This window comes from Crinia signifera, chromosome 1, assembly GCF_055691185.1.
Source record: "Crinia signifera chromosome 1, ASM5569118v1, whole genome shotgun sequence".
NCBI lineage: Eukaryota > Metazoa > Chordata > Amphibia > Anura > Myobatrachidae > Crinia > Crinia signifera.
Genome location: NC_139217.1, coordinates 400422635 through 400449018, shown reverse-complemented (window position 1 = coordinate 400449018; position 26384 = coordinate 400422635). Strand labels below are relative to the sequence as shown.

At 43.2% G+C, this 26384-nt stretch overlaps 1 long non-coding RNA gene across 1 annotated transcript; it reads right to left on the bottom strand.

Moving 5' to 3' along the window:
• LOC146015568 (uncharacterized) lies at positions 1-24928 on the bottom strand. The gene is made up of 4 exons (XR_014448490.1): positions 24443-24928; positions 23240-23302; positions 15749-15825; positions 1-1919 (listed from the first exon to the last, which is right to left on the bottom strand). It is a non-coding gene; the product is annotated as an uncharacterized LOC146015568 (long non-coding RNA).
• Between the last annotated feature and the right edge of the window lie 1456 nt (positions 24929-26384).

Below are 26384 nucleotides of genomic sequence, written 5' to 3'. Positions count from 1 at the left end.
TTTTACCAGTTACAGCTTACATGTTTATTGAACAAATTCTACTAAAATAGTTAAAATACATTGGGTACTTGAAATGCATCATTAGATATCACATTATTACAAAAGCTTGCCTTTATCAATACACAACTGCAACCATACATATATGCCACAACTGCTTAATACTGATTAAATTGCTCTTCTATATACAGCACAGCTGATATCTTCTAATCATACAATATAACACCCAAATGAAAAAAATAGATTACAAGATAAAGAAAAACATAGCCTAAGCATGCATCTGTATAGTAACAGTCAAAAGGCTAAAACAGTTCAGAGCATAGTCTGTCTTGTGAAGGAAGAGCTAAAGACAGGGTTATATATAAAAAAAAAAAAATAATAAAAAGTGGGCTTCCAGATCGTATCTAACACAACAGCATTCCATAAGTATGTTACTTTATTTTGTCACTGAGAGCAAGAACAAAAGTGTAAAAATAAAAAACCCCAAATATATATGTATATTTGTGGGTACTAGCACGTAAAAAATTGGGGCGGGGAATATGCCAAATTATTAGCTGCCACAATCCAAAAAGTAATACCTGCCACGGATCCCAGGACATTTAAAAACATTCCCATTTCTTTTATGTGTGCCTTCTAAAACAAATAATAAAAAAAAAAATTGTGAAAGATTTCTACAAGGTGTGTGATCTATTATTGCTATATCACTTAAATGTACAGGCAGGGACTTACATGGAAATTACATTTTTGTGATTGCTCCCACTAGAATTGCTTGTTGGTGTATTTACCCAAAAGCGCATTCGAAAAAAAGAATAATTAAAAACAAAAACCTTCTAACTTGGCCTGTTCGCAATTACCCTATACGACTTAATTAAAAAGCCACACTAAAGAAAAAAAAAATCTTGCCCAAAGAACAATCAGGAAAAATGTACCAACACCTTCTTAAAACATGAAAATAAAAAAATAAAAATAAAAATCCCCAACAGAGCTACCTTGCCAAGGAGCATGTTTAGAAGTCCAAAATAGCACCATTCATCAGTGTCTCAGATCCCGTGGCAGCTTCTCTGTCACTTACCACAAGGAAACAATGTGTTTCAAACAACTATTTCTATACATTAAAAAGTGTACATGGATAAAATATAAAGCTATACAGACAATGGATGAAAATAAAGTAAACATGTATGCTACATCTAGGTGAAAAGAATACATAATATAAGGGGAACTCTTAGCCTCTGAGAGGATAGTTTATTTTTAAATTGCATCTGTCACATACACATCATTGAGGCAGCCATTTTCTGTTTGAAACAATATTCACAAGATGGCTGCTTATTTGTTCACTAGTGACACCATTGAAGATCAAAGCACATGATAAGCGACGGCACCAATTCCTAGTGAACAAATAGGCCACTTTCACATGAATAATGTTTCCATGCACATGGCAACATGGCTGCCTCTACAGTGTGTAAGAAATGTTACTGAATTAGGAAGGCTTTATGTTACCGGTTTACTGTCAACACTGGTGCTTGAGAATAGGAAGACGTTGTTGTTGTGGTAGAAACAGGCCACGAGGCCCACCTGTACTGTATGTAAACATGGATTCACAGTGTGAAGAGATTCACCTGATCAAGACTGTATAAACTGAGTTATGGTACAACTTTGTCGGTGACCATTCTCTTAAGCAAGGCTCAGAGTCCCATATATTCTTACACTTGATGATTTACACAGGAACAATTCCCAATATATAACATCATGAGCGTGTCAACAACCATAAACCAAATGTACTACACATGGAAGAGATATGATTAAAAAAGGAAGAGGTAATTAATTTCAGTGAAATGAAGTCCGCAGCCATTTTCTGGAGTCAGGGATCGTTCTGGCTTATTGTCCTCTTTGTGGTTGACCCCTCGCGGCAGATGGAGAGATCCCTGGTGAGGAAAAGGACAGAGACTTTATGTTAGAGCACAGTAGAATTAATGTTGCCTAAGAAAAAAAGTCAATTAATAAACCATACTAGCTGATGTGCCCGGTTTCACCTGGGAACAGTTTGGGCGGTATTTTCATCACAATCAGATCTGACTGTATTACAGCCATATGACATGTACAATTATGATTACAGTAAAACAGCACTAGGCCCGTGCGTGTCATGTTGTGCAACCCAGGAATCCCAATACTTCTTTTTAAATCAATCACAGATAAACTATTTTGTAAAGTGCATCCGTTTTTAGGGAATCCGGTCAGTAACACTAAATCTATGGACACCACTGAGGCAAAAAGTCTATTCTGTGATACATCTATAGATACTGTTAGATTTAAGACACAGTAAATGATGTATGAAGCGACATACACTGCAATAGCAACAAGGCGACAACCACGAACCACCGATGTTTTCACTGCTTTAGTTTTCCACTTTTTTTATGTAGAGCTTAATGACTTGACGTTCATTACTATAACATAGCAATACACCGGACACACATCCACAAACTCAGCTACAGTACATACGGTATAAACAGTGTGTTATACCCAGGGGAGGTGAGGGCAAATGGCATCAGTATATACACTCTGAGAAGATTGTTAAAGCTAAAGAATGTTCTGTGCAAAAGATGTGCTAGTGTATTGGTTGGAACCTAGTGTAATAAGGGTTGTTAGTCTACAGAATCTATAGCAGGGGTGGCCAAACCCTCTAGATCTAGGCAACCTAGCTGAGGCAGTGTAGTGTAGTCATTACTGTCACATATTCAAATGTTATGCATTCATTCCTGACACATTCTACAGATCCACAAGTCGCCTGGAAAACATGAACTGTTGGTAGATCTTAAGGACCGGTTTGACCACCCCTGGTCTATAGATTCGACTGTTGCAAATGAAGCCATTCACAGCACAAAATGGCTACAGAACCAGATCAACTGAATAATGAGCAAAGTTACATAGCTTTACTATATGTTGTACCAATAGATTCTGCTCTGCAATATCATATAGATACATTTTTTTTACATAAATGATGAATTGTGCAGTACCGCTCCCCTGTCCCCCCTCTTTATATATAGAAAATTAGATACACAAGATTTCTTATTTTCTTTTTTTAATAGAATTTGGCCCACAGGCACATGGCTGTAGAATATATCCAGTTCTCTTCATACTTTCATGTGTCTGGCATATAATTATGATAATGTTGTTTATAGAGCGGCATCCAGAACACAGATCTATGTTGTGGCAAACAAATGATTTTTAACAGTTTTATGTTTATACTGAAAATACATTTTTATCCAAATTAGCCAGAAGGAGTACACTAATATGTATTTGTAATTAGAAAATGATCAAATCAACAGAGCTGTCTGTCTTGTCAGAAAATAGGCTGCTGTACTGTAGCATAGGGTGTTTTTCTTCCAGCCAAGGCAGCTCTGCAGGATGTGGGAGGCAGGAAAAGAACTGCAGTCTGGGAAAAGGTCCCAGTGTATTGTGCTGGGCAATTCCTCTCAGCTGTGAAAACATGAAGGAAGATGAAAGCTCATCGTGCTCTAAAATCCAATGGGACCATTCCAGGTGTTTCAAAACAAGAAGTTGGAATGTTTTCACTTCAATATTAGAAATAGTAAAAAAAAAAAAACACTGCTTGTCTTTACTACACTGTAGCATTTATTTTGTGCTGACAAAACACAGTGAAACGTCCATCAGGAGACAACACATGTTTAAGACATTAAACTTTTCTTCTCTTTTGAAACTCCAGAGGAAACGTGATTTTATAGTGATTTCCACAAGATTGGGAAACAATGGGATATAAACACTCAGTTTGTACATCAGTGCAAATGCTTCAATACTGTATCAAGATGGTAAGTCTATTAGGAGGCCTGAAGAGAACAATCCTGTGGTTTGGCCAGACAAATGAAATGACAGGATGTTTGCATTTTAGTCACATGGGTGTACTAATTGGTCATTTCATCAAGGATGACTTGGAACGGATCAGTGTGTCTAGAAGATAGTACATGCTATGCTCAAAGGATGTGGCGGTGTACATGGATGGTGACGTCAATCAGATTTTTATTGTGTACTGGGTATTGTGCTCATTTGGGGCGACAGATGAGCTACAATGGTGTGCAAATTTGCCAATACCACCAGTGATGTCATAGCCTGAAGGAATATGCTGGAGTTATGTACTTTACATATGTGTTAACAAATATTGTATCTGATGAAATGACTGCAAATGTGCATTAGAAACAAATGATATGATCTACTTACATGAGAAAATGGGATTAATATAAACACACTGAGCTGGGGTTCAAAGATTCACTGCATCAGGCCCAATGAGTAGGCAAGCCTACCCTGCATCCAGGAATTACATTTATTTAATTTTGTCCTTTGTTTACACCAATGTAGAAATGTCAGTCACAAATTTTATTACAAGGACTTATAACCATATATCCACTTATTTGCGGGGAAAAAAATACTAACAGAAATATTTTATTGAAAATATTTCAAATTATGGGGGCAATCCAGTTACCGGTTGTCAATGAGTGCAGGTAATTGGTTCACTGGGGGCAATCCAGTTAGTCCCAGTGCCGGCACCTGTATCTCCTGATACCCACACTTATCAGGTATTATGTTTCACGTGCCTCAGACAAGCAAGGAATGTTCCCCAAATAGTAATGACCATACCAGAGATAACACATGCGTCATTAATGATGCACACTCCCGCGTGGCCGATACCATTCAGTGTGTACGGGCAAAAAACGTCCGGTGGTGGCCGATATGGTTAACTATAATGGCCATAGTCGAGTAGTATAGAATAAAACTTGGTGCACAGGAAACAATGGTACTATGTGTTTTACTAAAAGCTATATTTTTTTATGTCATTATTGTTCAGTTATTTTCAACATTGCAGATACCTTACACTTCTCAGATTAGTTTTATGTACACATCTGAAATAAATCTGAGTGAGGAGCTATCAGGACTGTGAGTGTGACTTTGCCACAAAAAATGCTAATGTACACTGAGGCCTAATCGGCACTGTAGGCCAGCCGGCAAGCATCTGCAGAACTGAAACAGTAGGACAGCCGACAAGCATCTGCAAAACTGGTACTGTAGGTCGGCTGTCAAACATCTGCAAACCTGGAGCTATAAAACATCCGGCAAACATTTGCAAAATTGGAACTGTAGGACAGCCGACCAGCATATGCAAAATGGGAACTGTAGGACAGCCGGCAAGCATATGCAAAATGGGAACTGTAGGACAGCCGGCAAGCATCTGCAAAATGGGAACTGTAGGACAGCCGGTAAGCATCTGCAAAATGGCAACTGTAGGACAGCCGACAAGCATATGTAAAATGGAAACTGTAGGACAGCCGGCAAGCATCTGGAAAATGGGAACTGTAGGACAGCCGGTAAGCATCTGCAAAATGGCAACTGTAGGACAGCCGACAAGCATATGTAAAATGGAAACTGTAGGACAGCCGGCAAGCATCTGCAAAATGGGAACTGTAGGACAGCCGACAAGCATCTGCAAAATGGGAACTGTAGGACAGCTGACAAGCATATGCAAAATGGGAACTGTAGGACAACCGGCAAGCATATGCAAAATGGGAACTGTAGGACAACCGGCAAGCATCTGCAAAATGGGAACTGTAGGACAGCCGGCAAGCATCTGCAAAGTGGGAACTGTAGGACAGCCGAAAAGCATCTGCAAAATGGGAACTGTAGGACAACCGGCAAGCATCTGCAAAATGGGAACTGTAGGACAGCCGGCAAGCATCTGCTAAATGGGAACTGTAGGACAGCCGGCAAGCATCTGCAATGTGGGAACTGTAGGACAGCCGAAAAGCATCTGCAAAATGAGAACTGTAGGACAGCCGGCAAGCATATGCAAAATGGGAACTGTAAGATGGCCGACAAGCATCTGCAAAATTTGAACTGTAAGACAACCTGCAAGCATATGCAAAATGGGAACTGTAAGATGGCCGACAAGCATCTGCAAAATGGGAACTGTAGGACAGCCGGCAAGCATATGCAAAATGGGAACTGTAAGATGGCCGACAAGCATCTGCAAAATGCACATCTCTGCTGAGGATGTAGTTGGCATACCTGGGCTCGGAATGCCAGCAGTCCAAATACTGGCACCGGAATACCGACACTGGTGAGAAGACCCTCGCCATAATCCGGACGCCACTCACAATACAGTTATATGTACCCTTTTTCACACTCTCAATACAGAGTGCTTCCTGCACACTGAGGCCCAATGTCTTGGGGTGCACATAGGGAGGACGTCATAAATTATCACAAAACACATTCAATCTCCCACATTCTGTCTTGACCGAAGTAGATAAAACATTGATATTTTTTCCATGTAAGTGTACTGTTTAAAGCATCTGTGAAAGATCCTTAATAAAAGCAACATTAAGCATGCACAGTCTGTCATCAACTCTATCCCACTTTCCTTAGCATCTTCTGCATTTTTAACTCCAGGTTTATTGAATTAAGACATAGGGCCCCGAATGGGTGAGAAATAATGTAAAAAGCTGATGTGGGCATTTTTTTCCCTTGTGATTGGCTTTGAATAGCACGAGATGACACAGACTGTTTAGCAAAACAGCTCAGACCACTAATAGATATTTAAAAAAAAATAGCATTCTCTTTGGTTTAGTCACAATTTGAAATTTCTGCCAGATAATCTCCTAGAATAAATGAGTCACCGTACAACCAGACGCTGAGAACAAAACTTACAGAGAATCTGTCACTAAAACCCTCAACAAATAAACCATTTAAAATCTAGACTGAGGGCTATTTTTTATGGAGCGGCGGCTTTTTCTAGGCTTCTCGGCAGATCGGAGCAGAAAATTTAAAGCAGCGCTCGCATCCAGTGTAAAGCATGCCGGGCTTTAAACTGAATGTAAGTGCCGCCTTAACATATCAGCTCCACCCAACCAATAGAGGCAGCTTAAAAAATCTGCTGCTTTGTAATTATATAGGTGATTCAGATGGTGCCAAGCCGAATTCAGCCCCGTTCCAATGTTTGGGGCTCTGCGCATGCCATGGTATATTATGCGAATGTGTAGCTCCCCTTTGCTTATGGCTTTGGTGACTTGCAAAGTCGCCAAGTGATTCTCAAGGATCAGGGCGGGCTGGGGGAAGGTGGCGGCGAGGACGGGGGTCGGCCATGGGAATGCCAAGCATTTTATGGGCGTCCTCCTGAAAACGGCAGGCGTTCCCATGGGTACATGGACGGGACAATGTGTGCAAGGGCCGTCTTCGTCCCAGCACTTGCAAATAAGTTCCCACAGGCCTCTATTTGCGAAGCCAGGATAAATCATTTGATGGTCCATGACCATTGAATGATTTATCCTGCATCGGAGACATGCGAGGAGATGTGTCTGGATGTTCGGACAGGCAGCTTACTGTGCCAACCAGAATCAGAGCCATAACCTCAAGAATTGAATCGGATGCTTTATAGCATGTACTATGGTAATACAGGTATTGCTATATGTACTTTTCTGGCTTCTTCTACTTGTGCCTACACAACGGGTGAAGCTTAGAAAACGCCCCTACATCGCTCCGTAAGTAGGGGCAATAGCGATGTGCGATGTTATCGCTGGGTTATTAAGTTTCTGCAGGCTGGATAAATCTAGTTAGATGGCCCGTCAGGGACAGTGTTTTCAATGGAGAACACTGGCCCTGACAGATCAATCAGCACACAGCGCTGTGCAGCGATCTGAGTGATCTACCATCACACAGATCACTCAGCAAAGTTACTCTTTGTGTAGGCCCTATAACCCATGGACAGTCAAGACATGAAAAGTGCTCATTTATATGTTTACAGGTTAGTTTATAGCTGTCTACAGATATTAAGGGGGAAATTTACTAAAGGAAATTTGTAAAAAATAGGTGTATTTGTATCCGGAAATACAATTATTTTTGACATTTACTATCCCGAAAATACGGCAATTCGTATTCGTATTGATAGCACATCAATACGAATAGCCGTATTTTCAGGATAGTAAATGTCAAAAATAAGTGTATTTCTGGATACAAATACACCTATTTTTTACAAATTTCCTTTAGTAAATTTCCCCCTAAGAGTCAATGAAGTGGTCACTTGTCTGGCCAGCTTAAGGCAATGACAGGTTACCATTGAAATCCTGGTACGCAGACCAAAAAAATACAGGCAAGTAGCGCTGGGGTGACCTGGTGTATGGCGGGTCCGTATTACTAGTAGCAATATAAATCTTTGTATACTTATTGCAGATGCAGAGTAAATTCTGTACTGCAAGTATATGATATATGGGCAGATTTAATCTCTATGGGACAAAACAAGAACAAGCATAGTATTTAGTGACATAGTAAGGTATGCATGTACCAACAAAACATTTACCCTTCCAGCATAATGTCAGTATTTAACAATAATTTGTCCCCAAAAAACTAAAAATAAAAGATGGTTGTATCTAGGGAGATAAACAAACAAACCGCCCAAAGGGAATGTGGTGGCAAGTTCCACGTTCAATATGTTGGCGATGAGAGCAGGGGCACTGTGAGGTCACACCTGTGATGCTGACATGTTAGTCATGTGATTTATTGCTAAATCTCTGAATTTGTCAAGCCAACACTCTTAAAATGCTTTAAATTGCATAAATAGCATGTCGGCATGCAGATTTGGACGTCACACGGTCACCATTCTCATTGCCACCATGGTTTGGGATCGTTTGGTCTACAGCAAGTTGGTCTACAAGCATTAGGTCGACATGGGGAGCGGTCGACATGGTTCTAGGTCGACATGGGTCAAGGTTGACATGGATCTTGGTCAACATGGGTCTTGGTCAATGGGTCAATAGGTCGACATAAGTAATAGATCGACAGGGTCTAGGTCGACATGGAGTTTTTCACAGGTTTTTTTACCTGAATGTCGACAGTCGACATGGACACAGTTTCCAAAGCACTGCATCCCCTTGCACCGCATGCAATGCTTTAGGCATGGTGCCACTATTTTATTCTCCCACCACGCCCTAGTGGATGGTAGGGGATGAAATACCGCCTGTCAGTACATGTCGGCTCAAAATATGCGAATTATACTCACCGATAATTCCTTTTCTTCCTAGAGATCCCATGGCAGCCATGACAGTGGGGATATTCCCCTCCTCCTACCAGATTAGACAGGACTTTTTTCAGGGACCGCCCCCCTTGGGTATAACAGCTCACACCTCCCTCACCTCTGTGTCTTTCGAGTGTCTCCGCACCAACGTCCCTGAAAAAACTTCTAACACAAAGGGTGGGAAATAAGTGGCTGCCATGGGATCTCTAGGAAGAAAAGGAATTATCGGTGAGTATAATTCGCATATTTCTTCTACGATCCCCATGGCAGCCATGACAGTGGGACATACCCAAGCTGCACAATAAACGGGAGGGAGCCAATATGAATGTAACAATGATTTATTCAAGAGACTTATCTTATGGACAAGGCCTCTTCAATTACAAGATTCCCAAAGTGGGCTGTAGACACGTTCAAGGCATAGTGGTTAGTAAAGGTATGGACGGATGACCATGTAGCGGCTTGACAGATCTCCGATACTGACGCCTTGGCCCTTCTAGCCCATGATGTGGCCACTGCCCTGGTTGAATGTGCCTTGATGATTGGAGGCGGTCTCTTATCTTCATTTTTGTAGGCGAATACGATAACTTCTCGTACCCATCTCGAAATGGTTTGCTTCGTAGCCCTAGAGCCCTTCTTCGGACCCTCAGGGATAATGAATAAGTGATCAGACTTTCTGATCTCTTTTGTACGATCCAGATACACTGAAACTGCTCTCACCAGATCCAGCGTATGATAGGCCTTCTGTTCGTCATTAATCGGCTCAGGGAAAAACCTAGGCAAGGAAATTTCCTGATTCAAGTGGAACGCTGATATGACTTTTGGCATGAAGTCTGGGTGAGTTCTCAGCACAACTCTGTCAGGGAAGATCACTAGGTACGGTTCCTTGATCCAGAGGGCCTGAATCTCGCTGACCCTCCTCGCCGATGTTATGGCTATCAAGAACAGTACCTTCCATGTTAGGTACTTCACCGAAGAATCTTCCAGGGGTTCAAATGGCTGTAACATTAGTGCTTTCAGCACCAAATTCAGATCCCACGGGGCCACTAAAGATTTTCTTGGTGGCCGTATTCCCTTGATTGCTCTACAGAACTTCTTTACTAGCTTTTCCTCAGCTAATCTTCTGTCCAACAGTACACTGAGAGCAGAAATCTGTGACTTAATGGTGGCTACCGCCAGCCCCAACTCGAAGCCTTCATACAGGAATTGCAAGACCTTAGCCGTAGAGATGTCGGCAAACTGACCCTCAAAGTTCCCCCATGAGATGAACTTCTTCCAGGTTTTGTAATATATTAGCGAGGAACCTTCTTTCCTTGCTTTCAACAACAGTTCGGTCACTTGTTCGGATAAGTTATGGCGCTTCAGGGTCGCCCGCTCAATCGCCATGCCCTCAGCGAGAAGCTTTCTGGCTCTGGATGACATATTGGTCCCTGTTTCAACAGGTCTGGTATCACCGGCAACACCCACGGTGGTTGCACCGCCATCCTCAATGCTGAAGTAAACCAGGCTCTTCTCGGCCAAAATGGAAGCACTACCAGTACTTCCACTCGGTCCTCTCTGATTTTCTTGAGCACTCTGCTGATCATGGGGAATGGCGGGAAGACATATCCCAGAGTGAACTCCCATTTCACTGAAAACGTGTCCAGTGCCTCGGCTTGTGGGTGAAAGGATTTCGAGCAGAATCTGCTCACCTTCTTGTTGGAGAATGACGCCATCAGGTCTATCTCGGGTTCGCCAAACCTGGCGACTATTTGACTGAACACCTTTGAGTCCAACTCCCATTCTCCTGGCAGAATCCTCTTGCGACTTAGAAAGTCCGCTACAGTGTTCTCTGGACCCGGAATGTACACGGCCGAGATTGATTGCAGGTTGTTCACTGCCCACGACATGATCTTCTCCAACACTCTCAGTACAGGTAAACTCCTTGTACCCCCTTGGTGGTTTATATGTGCCACTACTGTCATATTGTCTGACATGATCCTTAGGTTGGTATTCTGAAGTTTGTCTTGTAGGCAACAGATTGCTTCCCAAACGGCGAGCAGTTCTCTGACATTGGATGACCTTGCACTCTCTTCTGTGGTCCAAGACCCTTGTACCGAGCTCCTCCCGAGGTGAGCGCCCCAACCTTGAAGACTCGCATCGGTCGTCATAACCACAAATTCTGGGTTTGAGAGACTGGAGCTTCTTCTCCTTAAGCCAGAGCTCCACCACCTTAACGAATTCTTCGTTTCGGCATTCAGGATTATCTGGAACCCTTCGTGGGTCTGATTCTTCATGAATGGGAGCAACTGCCACTGTAGCTTCCTCATGTACCACTGGGCCCATGGAATGATACGTATACATGATGTCATCATCCCTAGAAGTTGTAGCGCCACCTTCAGGGGGCATCTTCCTTTTGTTAATAACAGTTGCGTCAGATTTTGTATCTTCAGGCAGCGGTCTACCGACAGGCTCACTGAAAACCTTACTGTGTCTATAAGGACACCCAGGAACTTGATTGTCTGGCAAGGCTGCAGCTGACTTTTTTCTTGGTTGATCACCCAACCATGTTTCTGCAGAAATTCTATTGTAATTTTGACACTCATCTGGACCTCTCTCACTGATCTTCCTGCCAGCAATAGGTCGTCCAGGTACGGCCAGATTTGGATTCCCTGCTTCCTTAGTTCTGCCACAAGTGTCACCAAGACTTTTGTGAACACTCTCGGCGATGTCCTGAGCCCGAAGGGAAGGCAGGTGAATTGATAATGTTGGTCGAGGAGCGAGAACCTGAGAAACTTTCTGTCCTCTAGTGCCACGGGGACGTGATAATAAGCGTCTTTTAGGTCTATGGACGCTAACCAGTCTTCTTGCCTGAGACCCATAAGGATAGAACTTATAGTTTCCATCTTGAACTTTAGTTTCTTGATAAAGAGATTCAATCCTCTCAGGTCCAAGATGGTCCTGAAACCACCTGTACTCTTCTCCACTAAAAAGAGATTCGAATAATACCCCAGACCTACTTGGTCTTTCGGGACATGTTCTATTGCTCCTATTTGTAGAAGCTGTAGAATCTTCAAGGTGAGAGTCTTCTTTTCCAGTTTCTTCACTGGAACTCTTGACCTGACGAATTTGTTCTTCCAAGGCCTCCTTAGAAATTCTATTTGGTAGCCCCTTTCCACAATCTTGATGACCCATCTGTCTGAGATCGATGTCTTCCAGACTTCCGAAAACTGAGACAACCGGGCTCCGACTCTCACCATTGAACCACCGTCATAACTTGGAACCTCTCCGATACTGCTGACGAAAGGACTGGCGAGTCATATTCGGATTCCCCCTACGGGAGTACTGGCGTCCGGGCCGATAACTTCTTGCCTCTCTGTAAGTTTGTCTGCTAGACGTAGGGATGGGAAACCTATTCCTCCTATCTTGGGGTAGTCTCACGGATTTTCCCCCAGAAATTCTCTGGATCATCGAATCCAATTTTGAGCCAAACAAGAACCCGCCTTCAAAGGGTAGTGCAGTTAGACGATTTTTGGAGTTGGCATCCGCACTCCAGGGCTTGAGCCAGAGCGCCCTCCTGGCCGTCACCCCTTGTGCCATCGCCTTAGCCGAGAACGACACCGCGTCCAAAGAGGCCTCACACAGGTATTCGATAGACTTCTGTATGGTTTGTAAGCTTCTCAGCAGATATTGCTTGGAAATCTTCTCGGTTATGTCTGTATGGAGCTCCGACGACCATAGCCTCATTGCCCTTGCCACCGATGCGATAGCCACGCTGGATTTAAGTGACAGCGCAGAGGTCTGGTGCAATTTCCTAAGCGAATTTTCAATCTTCCTTTCCATAGCGTCTTTAAACGCCGCCCCATCTTCCAGCGGTATGGTTGTTCTAGACGTCAGCTCTGCCACCGCTGCATCAACCTTGGGCACTAGACACCACTTCAGGAAATCCTCATCCTTGAAAGGATACATCTTATCCACTCTCGCCCATCCAGCCATCCTTTTATCCGTGTTGACCCATTCCTTGTTGATCATCTCACGGACTACTTTGTGAACCGGGAATGTTCTTCCTTTCTTCGATCTATCTTCGAAGAGTGGATCCGCTGTGGTGTCTGAAACTTCTGGGTAATTCATGGACTTGTAAATGTTTTTCAACACACTTTCCACCAATTCGAGGTTGAAAGATCTCACATCTTCCTCTATTTCACCTTCCTCAATGTCCTCTGCCTCCAATGGTTCTATCTCCTCCGAAGAACCACCCCCTTCTGTCAGCATTCCAGCTTGCTCCCGAGACCTCTTGGGTTTCTGAGACTGCAAGAACTCCTCTTTAGAGACGAATGACTTCTGCATCCACTCCATTAGTTTTTTAAGGACATCTGATTGGTCCGACTTGTCCACCTTAGGCTGTGGGATTTTGTCACACTCTTCACACAGAGTCCTCTTATCGGCACTGGCAAATGCTTTATCACAACTCATGCAGGTGCAGGTAAGGAATTTCTTCTTAGCTGTCCTTTTTTTATGAACAGGTGATTTAGGCACACTGAAAACAAAGCAGAAACCTGACTAGTATCATGCAAAATAAATCAAACTAATGCCCAAAACCAAAGGGCTTACCTCAAAGGGGCAATGTCCGGCTGCTGGGAAGAAGGTGCTTGCTGCTGGCTTTCCTCCATGGTTCTGCTGCTGTATAACACCAACGCAGCTGTAATCCATGTCCGTTTATATTTAGGACAGATTTAACCCTTCCTCCGCCAGCAGCGCTTAAATCTGGCTATTTCAGCGCTGATTTCCGCAATGCGGAACCAAAAAATCGGGTCCCCGTTTCCGGGGACACCATTCTGCTGCACACTCGGTGCACAATGCCGGCGGAAGTGACGTCTATGCGCACTTCCGCCGCACGCGTCCCAGCACCCGGCAGCACGCAGCGTCTGCTCCCAGCTCCCATGCCAGGTATCTGCCGGAAAGCACTTCCGCCGCACGGCTACACGCGCCGACGGCCGCCTGACACCAGCTCCAGCGTGCTGCTCCGCTCAGAGTCTATAAGGTACTGCCGCCATACACCCACATTGAACAGGGGTTTTTGTATGCCATATGCTGCTGGGGTTTTCTGTAAGCAACTGGCGCTAAGCACAGTCCTTACTCCACATAGTTGCTGGAGGCAGGTATCTCAGAGGCCCCACTCCTCCGCAACTCTCCTTCTTCCCGGGAAGCCATCCCATACAGTATAGAGAGGTAGCCCTGTTTAAAAGTAAAATAACGCCCTGCCTGTCCTATCTAGACGGAGACAGGAGAAAAAGACACAGAGGTGAGGGAGGTGTGAGCTGTTATACCCAAGGGGGGCGGTCCCTGAAAAAAGTCCTGTCTAATCTGGTAGGAGGAGGGGAATATCCCCACTGTCATGGCTGCCATGGGGATCGTAGAAGAAAAAACTGTGAAAAACCCCATGTCAACCTTTTGACCGTCGACCTAGACACTGTCAACCTAATGCTTGTGTCGATCTAATGACCTGTCGACCTAAACCCATGTTGACCTAGACCCATGTCAACCTAGAACCATGTCGACCTATCTCCATGCTGACCTAACGGTGTCGGCCCAATGCTTGTCGACCAACTTGCTGTAGACCCAATGAACATATCCCGCCACTATTTTGATTGTCAACCTTACATACTGAACCAACCTAAAACCATCATGCATTTCTTTAGGTTACAATACTTTGGTGAAATGTAAAAAGAACACACTGTAGTCTTTTTAACAGTCTTCCCCGTCTTCAGAGGAACCCGATAGGCCCTCAGGCATCTATGCTACCAAACTGGGCCACATCTAACAGATAAATCTCTCTTCCATAAATAGTAGTCGTCAAAAAGTGAGTGCAGTAGGGCAATAAAAATCCCAGATACTATGCATGCACTTATACAGGGGTGTGGATCAATGGATCAACAATTAATTGTTCAACAATGAATGGTCGACAGGCACAAGTCAACGTGATTTTTTTGGTCAACATGGACAATAATTAGTTTACCGCTTCGCTCGCCCTGCTCCGGGCATCACTTACCATTTTAAAATGCAGTCCACTTGGATCATAAAATATGAAAAAGGCAAACTAATAAACATTGTAAAAAACTTATGTTGACATGTGTCAACCATTGACATGCTGACCTTGTGCTTGAGTCGACCTTTTGTCCATGTCAACCAATAGTGATTGACCAGAACCACTTACACTAAACCATGTTTTATCATCATTATTGGAGTAGAATGTATAGAAATAACACATGTACATAAATATACAGCTTTTCAGTGGAAGAGTTTTGTGTGGGTTTATAAGTGGAGGTGGTATTATATCAATCTGTTACAGAACAATGTTTACTCATTAAGATCAGACTCTCTCCCAGTACAATATTTAATTTAACACTCTACCACAATAACTAGGACCAATTAAAAGTCTACGATTATTTTTAGATTATAGGATGAAATGAACAAGACACCTAAGGACTGCATTGGCTGCCATAATAGCAGGGGAGTGGCTTTCCATTGGAAGCGCTTTCTGTGCTATCAACATCAGGTCTGGCAGTCCCAAGCGGATACTCCCCCAATGGGAAGGTCCTGCCACTGCCAGGCAGTCACTAACTGGGGAGCTACAGTCCTTCGGCCCCTAGGTAAAACCCACGAAAGATACACACGGTTAGGAGTGGTATATTAAGTATGATAAGTTACCTTAGGATATCTCCATCCACCCTTGTGGTGTCACATGGGTCTCCTGTACCAAAGGTTGTTAAAAGTGGATTGTATTCCTATAAAGACAATTATTATACAAGTGTTACATGTATCTGCATTTTCAACAACATAAAAAGGCTTTTGTCATCATGGGTTAAAATGACATATTTTAGAAATTAGCAGTTTCAATGGTTACTTAGACCTGTAGTGAAAATGCAATTCTTTGTGATATCAATCACCTTGTTGTGAAAAACTTTCCATGTGTTACTTGCAGGGCTATTTTTCAGCAGGCTCCAGCAGGAACTGAGGCCCTTATTCTAGTTCACTCTTTCTGACAAAATATTTCTTAGATGGACAAAACCATGTGCACTGCAGGTGAGGCAGGTGTAAAACCCCACCCAAATCTAATTATCTCTGCACAAGTAACACCTGCCTCACCTGCAGTGCACATGGTTTTGTCCATCTAAGAAATATTTTATCAGAAAGAGTGAACTAGAATAAGGGCCTCAGTTCCTGATGGAGCCTGCTGAAAAATAGCCCTGGTTACTGGTAAGCAAGGTTTAGCAGCTGCAGAAAGCACATGTTGCTTCTACTGAAGGGAGGAACTGCATGGTTTACAGAATGTCTTGGTAGATGAGGCCTGATTAACAAGGCTGCAACGTTTTCAGATAGACTAAACCAGAGGTTCTCAAACTGTGGATCCTGACCTTCTCTGCATGGGGTCATGACTCCATGTTGTTGACCATCAGGCTGATGACTTTTCTCATCTTTGTCAGTGATTGAAGGAGTCTAAAAATTTGTTGAATTGTCTGTTATTTTAGACTCCTCCCATCATGTTGTGCCTCCACAATGCTGCCTTGTGTGTGCTGTCTGCTGCCTACACATGTGACGTGATGACCTTCTGCAGTCACTTGCTGGGGTCCTGTAATTATTTTTATTGTCTAATGGGGTCCCAGAGCAAAATAGTTTGAGGACCCCTGGACTAAACCATGTGCATTGCATGTGTGGAAAATGTAACATGTGCAGAGAGTTAGATTTGGCTGAGGTGTGTTTAAACTGAAATCTAAATTACAGTGTAAAGGCCTCCATACATTTGTCTGATTTGGCCTCTTTTCACCGATTCCAACAGATTGGGCAAAAACATCAGGTGAAAAGTGGCCAAATTGGAGGTGTGTGACATCCAATCCGATGTGTGGTCCTGTGCGCGTTGGAGCAGAGTTCAGACCTGCTGCGCACCCAACCTCCAACTCAGCCCCCTCCTGGCAGCGGAGAATGGGATTGCATACGATATATGATATGCAGAAGGACAGCATAAAATATATTGTATGTGTCAAGGAGCATCGTATGTTACTTCTTCATTCAGAGGAGTCGCATAGTGTATGGGGGCCTTAAGAATAAAGCAGTCAGTATTTACCCTGCACAGAAACAAAATAACTCCCCAAATCTAACTCTCTCTGCACATGTTACTATTGCCCCACCTGTAGTGAGCATGGCATCTACAAAAAGTGCAGCCTTGCTAACAGGCCTGAATCAGGCCCATAGTCACTAACCACAGTACTGTATATCATTCTGCACCCAAAAGCAAAATCTCATGTTGTGGGATGTGGTAATCTAATACACCAGAGTGGGTGGAGGCCATGCATTTACTGAGGCATTTGGGGAATACCTAACTTATGTTTCATAAATCATGGATAATTTAACTATAAATAAATTCTGCTATCTCTCAGTGATCATATCAGATGTATGATACAGCATTAACAATGAACAATATTACATACACATATTACATGTACAGTATTAAGCAAATATGCTTAAGAGCAAGGTAATTCATTCTACTCCAGGACTTGTGCAATAGATTGAGTGATTTACTGTGGTCTACAGCGTTTCGGGCTGCTTCCCTTCTTCAGGACACATTGAACTAGGTTATAAAACAAATCTAAATGGGTAAGTTTAAACCTGGATTTAGCTTAGAGAATGAGTCAATGTGCAGATGTAGCTCTCTATGGGGTTTATTCTAGTTCATTCTTTCTGACAAAATCCTTCTTAGATGGACAAAACCATGTGCACTGCAGGGGGGCAGATGTAACATGTGCAGAGAGAATTAGATTTGGGTGAGTTATTTTGTTTCTGTGCAGGGAAAATACTGACTGCATGATTTTACACTTCAATATAGATCTCACTTTGAAGAAAAACCCCACCCAAATCTAATTCTCTCTGCACAAGTTACATCTGCCCCACCCGCAGTGCACATGGTTTTGTCCATCTAAGAAGGATTTTGACAGAAAGAATGGATTAGAATAACCCCCTTTATGGTTTTCCTTACATGACCTTTAGAATACATATTTTGGAGCTATACAATCTGTACCCTCTTGTGGCAGAAATGAAAACTGCAGGTGTTTCCAAATTGGAGAACAAGTACAATATAACAATAGCTTATGCCAGCCCTTTTCTGATGAGATAAAACCTCTTTTAAATCCAAGACAACCATAATTCTGTAGTTAACGTTTAGTTAGGTACATCATGGCTTCATTTAAAGTATTAAAGTAGCTGAAACAATTCTTGCCCGCTTGTTACATAAAGGTGGGTGGACACTATACGATTTTTGATAACGATATCATTGTCCTTATTGTTCAGTGTGTACCTACTATATAGTTAATGATGCTTGCTCCTGCTGATTGTTAATGATAACCCCATATTGAACATTCAGTCAAATCTGACCATATCGCCAGTGCCTGAATGTTTGGCGGGGTCTGGGGACATTGCTGAACTCTACAGTGAACGATATCATTCAGTGTAAACCCAACAGGTTGTTTTGTAATGTGTACAGGGCATAAGCCTCATACACATTGGTCAACTTTTCAAAAGATATCAATCAGAAGGGCCATTCTGGGCAATATCTTAAAAAAAAAAAAAAATCTAGTCTAGTGTGTACATTCAATATAGTTATCGGAGCGCATCGTTAACGCCCCCACCTCGGCTGAACATGCATTTCAAATTTGGCTATATAGCCAACAACTCACATGTTCAGCGGGTTCCGGTGATGTCTCTGAATGATATCGTCTACCGATATCGGTCAGTGTGTATGCTCAACTTGTCCGCCAGTGATCGTGTCCAATACCGTTTACTATATCGCCCTGGGTGCAGGTCGTCTAGCGTGTATGGGCCGATACTGTTGGTTTGGTTACTATTAAATTGTTTGGAAGGTGCTGGTTGGAGGTGTACAGTACCAAAGGGGTGGCATATGATTACCTGTCAGCTGTTCAAAACTACACATCATTATAACAGGAGGGGAAGAGACATTTTAGTTTACAGGCTGAATAAAAAAAAAAGAAAAAAAAAAGAAACCATGAGTTAATGCTGTCCTGTTTAGAAGACCCACTTTATGTCACAACTAAGTAGTCAATGGTCTGCCATAGTGGTTCTCAAGCTAGGTCCCTAGAGCACCGTACCAGTTCAGGTTAAAGGATATCCATGACTGAGCATAGACTATCAAATATAATTGGCTAAGGTACTAATTAAGCCACATATACCAAAGCATGGTTATCCTTATAGTCTGGTCCAATAAGATGCCTTGAGGAATGAGCTTAGGGGTAGATTTATTAAGCTTGGTGAAGTGATACAGGGCAGGATGTTGTAACATCCGCTGCCCATTATTGCCGGGCATCGCATTATTAATAATGGCATATGCTGTAACATATGCGGTTATTAACGCAAGGGACAGCTCTTGCGATAAGAGCTGTCCCTTGCGTTGCGGTGCCGGTGCTGGACTTCCGGGTCTGTGACCCGGGAGTCCATCTGCGCATGCGCAGAGCGCCGGGGCCTGCCGCAGAGCATGCTGGGAGGGATCCGTGATGGATCCCTCACACAGCACTGTGGTAAGAAGCCCATAGGCTTCTGCAGGGAATCGCCAGCTTTTGCTGGCGATTCCCTCCACAGCGCTGCCACTGCGGAGGGGGGTTAGAGCATACAGAAATGCGGTAAAAACCCCAATAACAGGGTTTTTACCGCATTTCTGTGTTAGAGAATCGCCCCCAAAGTGTCTTGGAGGGTCCCATTCAAGCAACATGCCACCAAATACATATTCCTTGTACAAGTAACTGCAACTTTCATAACAACTAGTGTATATATTCTGCACCTTCACAGAGATGGACTGCAGTGTATGCCAACAAATTGTGCAAGATGTGCAGGAAATATGGATAGAACTTGCCAAGTGCGGCGTTGAATGAATTATCTCTCACTAGAATTCTCCGCATCTGAATACTTTGAATACTCAAAGGATTATATATTTTAAGGATTAAAATGAGAAAAAGACTAAAGGTCGTGCTTTATCAAACCTTTCCAAACCCTTCCAGAGTGCCCAGCTAATATGGTGCAGCTGACAGCCTTCAATTATTGAATTTTCAGCAGAAAAGAACCATTGACTCACTTGATCTTCTCTTCACTGTACTTTCTCATATTTGACATCTTGTGGTTCCTTTATGCCTGAGAGCAATGTATACTTATAAACACGTCTGGTTCTTAGGAAAACTATATACATAAATCTGTGTCTTTATCTTCCCAACGTGTGCTTCCTGCTATAATATCTTTGGCACTAGCTATAGTAAGCTAACATTTAGTATGGGCTGTCCTGTGAAAATGCTGTGACACAGAGGTGTGGCTCTGGCAACACCACAACCTGTCTGCAAAAGGCAAGTGACTGAAAAAAATCAACATCAACCCAGTAAGTAATCTCCAGTACCAATGCCAAGCACAATCCTAAACTGAATTCACTTGTTAGGGCTATTTCACACTGTCCGGCTCCTGCCGGACGGCGAAATTCCGCACGGCCAGGAAGCCGTGCCGTGCACAGTAGTTGTGAATGGACACTATTGTGTCCATTCACATGGGACGGCCATGGCCCCGCCGTCCGGTTGCAGCCGGATCCCAACACTGGAAGGGATGGCTGCCAGGCTGTGGCCATCCCCTCCATGATAAACTGATGTGTGCAGCACGGCTTCCTGGCCGTGCGGGTTTTCGCCGCCCGGCAGGAGCCGGAATGTGTGAAACCGCCCTTAGGGTACAGTTACCCTGTAAATGTATTGTTAGATTTGCTGATTAATAAGAATATCATTGGTCCCATTACTACTGGTATATTGTTATGTTATGTATAGTTTATTGGGGGATTCAGTTGCAGATCAGTACAGGAAATCCTGTTGTACTGCAGGGTATGGGTGGTCATAGGCTGGACTGTATGAAGATCGACATACATTAAGTTGACCAATAAAGTTCGACAGGGCTTAGTTTAAAAGTGCTAAGGTCAACAGTCAGAAGGTCGACACAAGCTTTAGTTCGACAATGGGAAGGTCGACAGTCAAAAGGTTGACATCCAAACTTCTACGTAGTCGACATGGACACTGTATCTGTGTACTGCGGCACCTCACAGGGTTTACTGCGCTCGCCATGTTTCGGACAAGCTATTGTGTTCTCCCTCCACGCCCTAGTGGATGGCACAAGTCTGCTAAAAAAAAAAAAATGAACAAATGTTGTCAACCTTTTGACTGCGAACCTTCCCATTGTCGACCTAATGTTTGTCGACATTCTGACCCTGTTAACCCTAGCCATGTCAACCTAGTTCATGTGTCCATCTAAGCCATGTCGACATTTAGTGGTCGACGTAATGTATGTCAACCTTCATAGTGTTTCGACCTAGCTCCCATCTCCTATACTGCAGGGGACAGATGTAGAATGTGCAAAGAGGTTTAGATCTGAGAGACAGGTGACCAAACGCATATCTACAGTAACTTACAGTGTGACAATGGGCCAGATTCTCTAAGCTTCAAAAGTGATAAAATAGAGAGTGATAAACAGCCAGCCAATCAGCTCCTGCCTGACATTTTTCAAACACAGTCTGTGACATGGCAGGTAGGAGCGGATTGGCTGGCTGTTTATCACTCCCCATTTTTATCACTTTTGAAGCTTAGAGAATCTGGCCCATCATCAGCTGTGCAGCTACAGTACTTGCAGAAGCAGCCAGTATTTACTTTAGAAGAAAAATACAGATACGCGCGCTAGAAACAATGTATAAAAAATATTTTTCACAATTTGTTAGACACAAATCATTCTCACTGGCCAGTGATACTAGTAAATATTAAAAAAACAATATGCATATATTATTAGTAGCTAGACAATAATAAAAATTGGCCGGTGGTTTGTTAGTGTGTGGCCTCCGTAGGGTGAATTATATCCAGATATTGTTGGATACGACCTGTCGACAGTGTGTCGACTGTTTTTAGGGATACTGGTTAGTAAAAAAGAGAGTTCTATAATGTCCACTGTCTTGCCAGACAACACCAAACCAATGGTTGGTTTACAGTTAAAAAAACAAAAAAACAAGAAAACATTTTTTCCTTTAAAAACATTGAGATCCTAGTGATTGCTGGCTGCTGGCTGTCAGGCTGCTAATAGGTGCAGTGCTGGATTAGAGATTGACAGTACTTGCTCTTCCGCAGGCAGATAGGGGATCACATTCTGAAGCTTCAGAGGAAATGGTGAGGCAGCATGTAGTCATATGACTATAGGAATAGTTGTCGTGTAAATCTTCATTTGCATGAATATTACGAGCTCTCTTCAAGATGTAAAATCAGTAGGAAGGTTTTTTTTATTTTCAAGGAGCCCCTCCTCCTAGCAAAACCCCTCCTCCTGCCTGGTACTAAAGACCATCCCCCAGCTACAGCACTATATAATGCAGTATTTTTACAGGAAGCTCTGTCTGGGAGAAACCACCATAGAACAATATTTAGAAATTAGTAGTGAAGTTTTAAAACATATTTTTTATATTTATATAAAAAAAATATCTAACTTTTAACAATGGAAGTATAAATGGATGCTTTTTCAAAGAATCAAGACCTTTATGCCCATTGGGGCTACTTATATTTGTGTTGTTGTATATGTGACCCAGTTACACTCACCAGAGTATAAAGAAAGCTATTTATTAATAAACAAATAAGCTCATAGATTTTAACTATGCAAATAAGCTGAAACAAATGTTACCAAAGGAACAATTTATTTTAACTATAATATGACAGACAGTGAAGTTATACATTCTAAGGAAAGAAAGAAAGAAAGACACAGAGCCTTTTGGTAACCTTCCTCAGTACAGCAGCTACAGTGCACTTAGCAACAGTTGCAATGCTGTAGTATGGATAGAGTTCAGGTGTTGAATTACCCGGGGAACTCCTATTGTTACTTACATGTACAAACACACTCGTAGTGCTGGGGACACCTACATCTTTCATTCTGCTCTACTGACCTCATTCTGCAAAGGTGACATGTTCATTTGCCAGCTACTGTGAGATATTTTTCCCTATGTATTCCGGTGATAGCACAACAGGCTGGGAGGTACTATAGATAATTACCTGCAGGAACTGGATCCTGAAATGGGAGGAGTCAGACAACATACAATGCACCAGACATGGTAAATCAAACGATACATTTCTAAATATTATATCTTACCATTCTAACAACCTGGCAGCAGTTCAGTGACTGCATTGTGGCCATAACCACAAGGAGAACAATCTGCAAAAAAAAAGTATATATACATAATTATATAAAATCAATTAATCCCATACACAGTGAAAGTCAATAATATGTGGTTTAAAACATTAAAAAGATGTTATTTAGCAGGATACTGCAGATAAAGCATAAAGTATATTATTTGCTTTATTGCTTTCCATATTGCCCAGTATGTGTGGGTAGAACACAGCACAAAAATGGGAATACTGTAGTCTGTATTCCATCTCCATTGCAGAACAGCGCGCCCCCTATTGAATGTCCTTGCTGAGCCTGTGCTATTAATAGCTGCCTTCACAACTTTGCAATGCACCCAGTGATTCATAAACTGAATAAGACAAAGGCATAACATGTACCCCTGCAACCAGTGCAGACTTGCACCTCTGAGCATACCCTGGCAAACCTTTATACTGTCATAGAGCAGGGGAACAAAAACCCAAATCTCACTTACACTGGGGGTTATATTTAGAAACACCAGTCTACATAACCATTCTAGGTGCCATCAGCAGCACGAACCGGAGTCGGGCAATTCATTGTGCCAGGGCATCACCAGAAATGCTGCTGGTTGCAATTTATTCTGAAACCATTCAAATGTAAAAAAGAAAAAAAAAAAAAACCCACACACACATAATATATATATATATATACACTGTAGATATATATATATATATATATATATATATATATATATATATATATATATATATATAGATAGAGAGAGAGAGAGAGAGAGAGAGAGAGAGAGAGAGAGAGAGAGAGAGAGAGAGAGAGAGAGAGAGAGAGAGAGAGAGAGATACATACACAGAGAGATAGATAGATAGATAGATAGATAGATGTACTAGCAGTTTCTAATTTAAAAGTTATCTTCTTAGGTATTGATGTGCTCTGTATATTATCCATTCCACATACATGTACTGTACACCAGAAAGCCTTGTTGCCTGGAGCCCAAAGTGTCTGTGCAGGTTTAGCAGCCACAGAGCCGGGGATGATGTCATGCTGCAACTAGTAGCAGACACAGCACACAAGCCATTCCCTGCTCCTGCACAAGGGTGCCAATGCTGCAGCAAGGAGCCAGGCACAGGGGCAGCAGGCAAGGCAATGCATATACACACACACAGAGACACACGGGTGTGAGGGCATACTTACAGGCGGCCGCCCTGCTGACTGCTCCCACTCTCTCCTTACTTCTACATAGTTAGCAAAGAGCTGCTTGTAAAGGGGGCATTGTGCTGTGAGGGGGTCTCTCCTTGAGAGTAGTGCTAGTACTTCTAAGAAGAAGTACAGCCCTGTGAGGGGAAGGGGGAAGGAAGTCTTGTATCTGCCTCTTCTCTCTCCAGGGCAGGGCTTCACCTATGATGTATATTCGGAATTAATGAGCTGAGTTTCATGGTTCCTGGCCGGTTTCCCACAGAACCTCCGCTTTTGCTACTGCAGAGTCAGACTGTGCTTAGTCTGCAATAATCTGCAACTCAAAGTCCCCCCCAGTGTCTAGCAGCCAGAGCCTCCCAGCCAATCCCGGGCCCAGCCGCCGCCTGCAGCCCAGCCCTTCCCAGGGCGCAGCTCCTCCTTTGCATCCCCTCCTCTTTGCTGCGGGTGGGGTGCACAGGAGCCCCCCAGTACCGGTGCATAGCTCAGTCCTCGCATGATCCCCTGCTGCTCCCACTTTGCAGCCGGAGACCGGCCTCCCCAGACAGTGCACATGAGGTGATTGGCGCTTTGCACCATCACTTACTATTAGGAGGCAGATCCCCTTCTCCCCTAACTACAAATACAGTGAGAAGAGATTGGTTGAGATCCCAGCCATGAACCCTGGCCAAGCTGCTGCACAGACGTGGCTGACTGCCAGCCTGGGAGGAGGGGGGAGCGCACTGTAATGTCAGACCTGCAGCAGAGGTCGTTTCAGGCAACCAGGACAGAGACGTGCCGCTGCCTCCTTCCCTTATTTGTGCATGTCTGTCGTGAGGAGGAAAATGGTGCACTGGCTGTCTATGGCTGCCTTGTCACAGCCTGTCCCCTCACACTGCCTACTGTATATCACTTTATCCATTCAGTCTAATAACCAAATGGCAGTCCAGCTGTAACATATTCATTCTTCACAACACTCTGGGCATTTATAATTCGATATATGAATTGCATTTCATCATGCATATAGCTGTATTGAGAAATATCTAGCCATGGCCAATGTCAGTGGGCGAGGGATGCTGCAGCTCCCTGCATCTTGGTTATTGTGATATATTGTATTCTCACTGGAACCCCAATTGCTTTATTTGTGGCAAAGCCATTTCTGTGCTTGTAAGACAGCTAGCTACTTATTGCCTTAGCACTGGCACACATCTGGTGTGATTACATTTCTAGATCTCAATGCTGACAATATATATTTTTATATATGATCAAGTTACAAGTCTCAGACAGTCTTTCTACCTGACACCCTAGACATAAGTCTGTGCATGCACATTGTTAATAGACTGCAGGACAGTGTAATGCAGCCCACACACGCACAGATCCCGGCGTGCGTTGTGGGCTTAACTAGCACACATAGCATCGCATCGTATGCCTTGTGCATACGATGTGCATGCGATGCGATGCTGTGCTAGAAAAAGCTAGTACAAAAAGTATGTGCAGCACATACTTTTTGTACTGTACGATGACGTCCCGCGGGAGTGCGCACCCCATCGTACAGCATCGCACCGCCCGCATCGGTGCGTGTGTGGCCTCCTTAACCGAAATGCAGTGTTATTGCTGCTGAAATCAATATGGCAATGCCTTAATTTGTATAGCAGATATGTTTATTATATCACTCAGAATGGATACTTTATAGATTAGTTGCAGACGAGGGTCATGACACGCTGTGCGTACCTTTAATCTGCAGAGAGGTGTGCTATATTATATTGACAATGTCTAAGTTGACATGCACAAGGTCAACACTGGAAAAAGAGGCGGAAGCAGAAAAGGTCAACTCATGAAAAGGTCGACATGAGTTCTTCACTTTTTTATGTGTGTCAATGTTGACACCTGAGCATGTAGACCCCAAATAAGTGTACCGTGTCCCTTCAATTTGCTTGCCATGCTTCGGATGGTATAGTATGAA